We start from the raw sequence: 7,947 nt of genomic DNA on the forward strand, positions 1-7,947 counted from the left end.
ATCTTCTCTTCATTCTCATTTATTTGGTGCAATATGCTTTCCTTCATTAATTTTTAAAAGTGCATAAGAAAAATGGCTTCAGTGGAATAACAGTCAAAAGAATCTTTTTCATCCTGTTTTGATAGATCACAGAGCATTAGCAAAATAAAGTGACCCTTTGAAATAGTCCATTGTTTCAGTTTTTGGTCTCTTTACAGTCCTGAGGTGAGACTCCTTTTATATTTTATTCTTTTTCCTTTATTTATTGTTCTGAAAGATGAATATACAGGATGTAATTTTCAAATATTTGGGCTTTATGTTTTATATGAGATCATTTCATTTTGTTTCTTTAGATCTGTCTTCCACAGCTAAATCTCGGCACAAGCTTGCTGTTAAACACTCCCTAGTTTTTGAAAACAGTCACCCGCAAGATCCACACAAGTAATTACAAAGGCAACAGTGGCAAACTGTCCACACAAAATTAAATATTTGTACATATCACTTAATAAATCAACAATACCTTGTAGTTTTATGATTAATATGATCACTGAGATACAGTACTGTAACACATGAGAATTTTAACCTACGAACATCATTACAGAGAGTTTAGGCTTCTGATAAGAACACTTGTGTGGATTATCCATCCACTAGCTCAAATAGACTATCAAGTAGAAATATAATCAAAGAGCCCTGCAGCCCAAGTTTCTTGCAGATTTAGCTAAACTGATTTTTTTTCCCTGTTTTAAAATCTTATTTTTTATCGGGCAATGTCAAAATTCTGGTCTCTCTCCAGAATTCCACCCGCCATCATCACTGTCATTAGACTGCAAGACTAACCTAAATATACACACTGCATCCAATGCGCAGGCTTGAAAATTTGAATTTTAATAATCACACATTAATAAAGCATACATAAATACATCCATAAAACATGTATTAATTTAAGAAAAAAAATTGAAATCACAATTGCTCTGATTGCATACACAAGCTTCTACAACATACTATTCCTGATATTTCTTACTACAAATACAGGGTGATTTAACGCTAAACTTGAAAAATGGGATTTAATTTATGAAAACATTATAGCAGTAACTGAATTTACAAAGTGGTAGTGTTACTGGCATTTGATATTTATATACATATAAATATACAAATGTGTATACAAACATACATGTGTATGTATATATATATACATACGTATAACATTGACATTCATGATATAGAAGCTTTCAAATGCATTTCATTATACAATCTCCAGTCAGAATACACAGATGACAGCTTTTTTCAGAAAATTTGTAACACTTTTCCATTAGTGGGACAAACTTTAATAGTACTGAAACTACCTTATCTCGAATACTACATTAAACATCAAATTAAGAAAAGTCAGTGGTATGTTTGATCAGATTAGTATTCACTAATTTCAGACTTACTGTAGAGAAGATAATATATTTAAAATGCAGAGAAAAGTATTTAATTAACTTCTTATAGATTAATGATGTGGCAAACAGTTGTTTGTTTCTACTTCATGGTGATCCCATGAAACCATTAGAGGTCCAACTCCAGCTATTAGTCACAATTCAGTGGCAACAGAGCTCCAGAAGAGCCAAATGCAACACATCCCTGTGTCATGCTGCACTGAAGAACTGATGAAATATTAATCACTCAGGCTCCACATGCAAAATGTAACAAAAAAGAAAGTCAAAATGAGAAAAAAAAGCACAGTAGGGGTGCTGTACATTAGCATCAACAAGCCACTTTTAAAGGCTAAAGCAAAATGCAGCAACCCTAGCCCCACATTTGTAATTTTAAAACTCTTGTCATAGCTAAGTAATAGCACGGCCACAGCAGGATGCACCAATATTAAAGGTAAAAGCTCTCCTAAGGGGTGAAGAGAAGAGGTAATAGTGCCAAAACGGTCACTAAAAAACCCATTTATCTTTTTTCTTTCTTTCTTTTTTTTTCTTTTTTTCTTTTTTTTTTTTTTTGAGGGAGAGAGAGAGAGAAAGAGCACGTGCTCAAAGCATAAGGACTGGATTCTTTACAAAGGTTCATTTAGTGTTATTATTTTTTCCTATGAGACTCTTGAAAGCCTTTGACTATTATCTACTATTGCAGGAATTTACCCTGGTGTTAACATTTGGTCCCTCCTACATATGCAAGTTCTTGCTGTCACTGAAATGAGCAGTGTTCTGTCACTGAAATGAACAAGTGACACTGGTCTCTCCAATTCAAAGGCTGTTCTGAATGAAATACTTCAGGAGTCAATGATGACTCCCTCAAAAAAACCAGGAAGATACAGAGGTTGTGAGAACATTTGTGTATGACAGGAATCTTGTAAGTCATTGTTTCCTCATGCTTCAGAATTTCCTCTCATAACAGACAAACAAAAATAAGGGATAAAATAATCATTTGCACCTCAGCTATCTCCTCCAAATATGTTTCTGACACAAAATATTTCAAGATCAGACTTGCACCAGTCTCCCTTTGCATTCACCCATCAAAGTAGTCCAGCATTTATATCACTGTGGACATGCTGGAGTCCTGAACATCAGTAAAAACCTTCAAAACATCTTCAGAAGATAACCTTAGGAACCAAGTGTCGTAACTATGGCCATTATGAATTCCATAAGATAATTTTTTTTAATACATTATGACTTTTCCACATACCATCCTTGCTAACTCCTCAGTGGTATATGTGAATTAATTGCCTGTATCTCCTTGTCTGTCCCACAGAAGCCATCATCTACCCCCTTCCTACTGTCACGGTTTATTCCATAGGCCTTCTTTCTCATACTGCCTGATTAACATATTCAAATTAGATCAATGTCATTGTTATCAGCTTGCACTTAGACCTTAAAATAGCTTATGCACCTGAACAGTTCTGGCCTTTCCAACAATTTTCAGGTTTTCTAATACACAATGTTTACTATTGTCTGTGAATCTCCCTTCTAACAAAAAAGCCAGAGCTGATTTTTCCAGGTATGATCAGCAACTGGTGAATTAGACAAACATGTGAGAATATTTAGACATTACTCCTTAGCTTAAATGCTGATCTCAATTATACAAAAGTCTGTTAAGTTATACAAAACTCTATCTGAGTTTCATAAACACACACTGTCATAATCCGGTCATCAGTTCACAGCTTTATATCCTGACATTGAGAACTAATAAATAGAAACAACTTCAGTAAAAGATTTTTGCTGGCAGTCTTTGCTGTTCAGAAGGTCTTTACTTATTATGAAAATCCAGCAATGGTAGACAGCCTGTAAGTGCTCTGGACACTGTCACTTACACAGCCGCAATTTAGTTCAAAACACAGATTTTGTATTCACCTTGTGGTAACTAAAACTTTTTCTCAGATTACAGATGAAACCAACTCAGTGCTAATGAAATTTAAAGTATAAACAGATTATTAATATGGGGGAAAGAGAAAGCAAACATGGATAGCGCCTGTGTCTTTGTTAAATTATTCATTGTTTCAAGCAAAATCTGGAAAACAAATTACAGTCTGGGTTAAGTTTCAGTTTCACATAAGGTTTATTCAAACTGGTGGACATTGACTTCAGTAAAATATAGATCAGGTCCTTAGACATAAAATTCATTACAGGTAGGGGAAAGTAAAGAAAGGTTTATATAACATTTTTTACTATGAATCTAAATTGCTGAATTTCACTCAGCTCTATTTTTTTCCTTCTTGTTATTGTGATTTTTTTTTCAGACTAGGATTTTTAAACATGCAAAAGCTAGGAGAAGGCAACACAGTTAAATAAGACTTTGTTTCATATTTTTTCCATTGTGCGACTTTATATTGGATTCTGGAGTGTAATATAGGATGGCTAAAAGTAAACGCACACTGTAACAGGACAACTAATATATAAGGAGCATTCTGGAATGTCCACTTAAGTTGAAGACAACAGTGAAATCTCTCTTTTTCTCTAATACCAGGCTCAAACTTTCTGTTTTGTAATGGCTGATTAGGAAGTCTTGCTGCATCTCATGCTAGATTGATTTTTGTGCCAAATGCATGAATGAAATGGGAGCTTTCAGAAGAGGGAAAGGATATCAGCTAGAGATCAGCAAAAAATCATTACAATCCCCTTTCTCTCTAAATTGAAACTCTTCTACAAATGGCACACCAAAGGCCCCTGCCATTTGACCTCCACCCTGCCTGTCAATACTAAAACATCTAGATATTAAGGCAAAGCCTGGAGATTTGTAGGCTTCTTGTAGCCCGGTAAATACAGGTTTTTACGCTTACTAATAAAAGGCCCTGGACTTTTTATTGATGTGACAGTGCAGGGCCTCAGGACTTGTGTGGGCATATCTTGGCTGGACTGGTCTTGGCTTGTTTGAGCAGTGGTGGCCATCGCGTCACTGTCAGGTTGCCTCCACGTGCATTTATAGCAATAGCAAGTAGCTGTTCCGGGCACAGCGAATTGTCTAAGGCTCTAAAAGGAAACATGGCATGTAAATGGGAAAATCCAGTATGATATCAGGGGTCCCAGACTGTAAGCACTGAGCACAGCAGTTGCTGGCTGGTGGCTAAAGGAGTATAACCCTGTGAATTAGGAAAAACTAATTAGGAAAAACTAATTTTAGGAATAACAAAGGACACAGAAAAACAGGTGTTACGTTGAACTGGGACCCAATGAAGACAACACAGACTTTGCTAAGGAAACCTATAAAATAACCGAAGTGCAGGAGTAGGAAGAACCACCCAGCATGAATACTGCATGACTCCCAGCAAAGGACTCGAGGTGCTGACGCCTTCTTGAAACACCCCCTATCACCGTCCTGCTTGGGGAAGGCTGACTCATTGACCTTAGGGCCCCAGGGAAGAATGCAAATGGGACCTCGACACCAAAGAAAAAGGGGCAGGTACTAGTATTTAAAAATTTAAACTCCATTATTAAAGAGGTTTTTCTGTATTAATTAGCTAATTTGGGCTGCAGGCATTAGTACCATTGCAACTGCACTGAAAATAACCAGATGTTTTGGATCTGTCTGCCAAGATTTTAATTAGGCTTATAATAAATTCTTATCTCCCCATATAAAGTATGTTCTCTTTTGTCATAACAAGCTTCTGAATTTCACATCCTGTCCCACTTTTCAATTTTACATAGTAGGGCTATTTACTACCATTTACTTTTGTACTGTTCTGCCCTCTCTTTCATTTTGCAAATGTCAATTGCCATCTCTGCTTAGAGTTTTGAGAGAGTTCTTCTGTATCAGCTCGTAGAAGACAAATGTCCTATTACTGCAAAATAAAAAGAAACAAAATAGCAGGGTCTGGAGGTAACTTTTTTTAAAAAATAAAAGGAAGCACTATTACACACCTTTAATAATGTGACCTTTTAAAGTTCTTTGGTTTTGATTTCTCTTTTCTTTATGAAAAACTTGGCCCTTACTGTGAATCCTGTGTCTTAGGGAAAGACATGAAGATTTATGAGAGATTTACTGAAAGATTAACTACAGTGACCCCTATTTTATAAACAAAGAAAAGAAAGAGCAAAGGTGTTAAAACAGCTTTGTTGAAAACAAAAACTCAGAGGAAAAAGCTGCTTTTCAATTTGCTTGCAATGCTTAAGACGCTCACCGCTAAAGAGCTAATCAAAGATTAGTAATCTAATTCTACAATGTATCTAGAATTTGACTCACTGTGTTACATCTGATGAATGGTAAAAATTATCAGGCAAAAATACCAGCTACTTATAAACTTATCACAGCACAAGTCTAGGTGATGAACATGAGTTTTTGGGACGCTTTACTCCTACAGATAGTGGTGCCCTCACCACAGTGAGTCTGAGCACTCTGAAATGGCACAGATTCAGAAAAATTGAAGACTGATTACTTTTATTTGGCAAAGGTTTTAGATCTTTTTTTCTAACTGTGTCATAAAACTACTACAACAACTCACAAAGCAAAATACATCTTTATAACTGAAGATCAACCACATTCTTGCCTTTTTGTTAGTAAACAGTAAACTAATCAATTATTTTCCTCATATTAAAATTACATACACATTTATCTAAGAATACCTGCACAGAGATGATCTGTTTCATAAAGAACTCCATGAATAACTGAAAATGGTGGATAAATTCTAGCTGGTGCTTCTTTCTGCACTGATTCACACCTACATTTAAATGTAAAGTTTATTGTATGTGCCGTACATACAACATTGTATTTAATAATAGCTATGGATGTAAGTAGTTTACCAGCTTAATAACTGTTATGTGTTCATGCAATTGGTTATTAGGTACAAATCTTCTGATGAAGACTGCAAAATAATAAAAACAACAACAAGAAATCTGTTGATTTTTAGAGGCATGGAAACTTCTCCATCAGGAATATGGGAAGTCTCACAAATAATACTTTAAAATGGACCAAGGTTAAATAGCAGGTAGTGGTGGTACAATTAACCAGTAAGATAGATAAGAGATATGTTACTGTGAGATAACTAATGCCTTGGAGACACTGGCAAATTCTGAAGCCTGGAATGACAAAACGAATGTATCGTCACTGCTCTATTTCTATTACATTCAAGGTTATCTTAATAAAAACAGTAATATAACATAGAACTTTTTGCTAAAGGCAAGTACTTAGTGTCTTCTATTGGAAGAACAATGAAAATGAAACAAGTAATATATTTAACAAATCTGTAAATACAGATTCATTTCACTTTATTTTCTTACTTACATAATCGCAAAGTAAGAAATCAAATGAAGAGGATACAAAGTGCTTTCTTTGTTTTAAGTCAAAAAAGTTATTGTTTATTTTATTTTTTTATTTTATAGCTATCTGTTTAATTATACATTTAAAAATTCAGTCTGGATTGGGTCATTGTATTCAAGAGCAACCAAGACACTGTCTTTTAATGGTGAATCGTAGGAAACAGGTCATCATTCTGCAGTCAATAGTTTGATTTCACTTCTTTTCTTCCTCGACCAGAAACTACATGTTTCCTCAGTTTATCAGTTACCTTCTAGAGTTGGAGTTTTTAGTAAATTAAGTACATTTTGTTATATCATCAGATAGGCTTATCTTGAAAGATGCTAATTATTTCATAATATTAAAAGATGTTTTTAGTGCAGAAGACATAAATGGTAACTGCATCTTGAAACAAGCATACTGATGTTGCAGCTCAGGTTCTCTAGTCTTATGTGGGAGTCTCAGAAAACTTCAACCACAGTAAATGGGATTGTATCTCAATAGATACTGAGTGACAACAGTAACCACACTGCCAGTCCACTCATCCTAACACCATGCACAGAGAATGCCTTCACTAGTTAGTCCTGTCTCTTTGCACAAGGATTAGTAACAAGGAGCGAGCTAGGAAGTGATAGTCTGGACATCTCTAGTAAACAATCATACAAAATCCTTCTAAATTAACAGGTATTCCATGATCCAGCTTTACTTTTTTAAACTGTGCCATACTATACATTCTCTGTTGCCTTCTCTTGTTATTGTGCCATTTCAGATACCACAGGACCATGCCCGAGGATTTTCACAGTCAAACTATGCTGTCCTATACTGCTTCTATGTACACATTTATCAGAACACGTAAATGAAATTTAAGCCTTAATAACCTTTAATTTATGCAAAAATGCCTGCTTTTCAAGTGCCAAGGTAGTGACTGACTTTTAAAAGTTTCCAGCATGGGAGATCCTTAGAAGACTTGTTATGTTAAACCATGAATTATCTCTTATCATATTCTGGTCAACTGGAATTGAAAATAGAATTCCAAGATTACATTAAATGAAAAAAAGCTGCCTATAAAATGAGAGCTTCTACTTTTCCTTGTGTTCTCCATTTCACTTTAGCTATGCGCCTCCCCAGCTTCTTCAATAATGTATTGGCACCTGAAACAGGATGTTGGATCTGGACGAAAACTCTTTAAAATAAGTCAGGTTTTTAGTCACATTAGTTCTTCGCTTGAGTTCAGCATGCATAAGCACAAGCAAAACCAGT

Source organism: Dromaius novaehollandiae, chromosome 1 (assembly GCF_036370855.1).
Source record: "Dromaius novaehollandiae isolate bDroNov1 chromosome 1, bDroNov1.hap1, whole genome shotgun sequence".
Lineage (NCBI taxonomy): Eukaryota > Metazoa > Chordata > Aves > Casuariiformes > Dromaiidae > Dromaius > Dromaius novaehollandiae.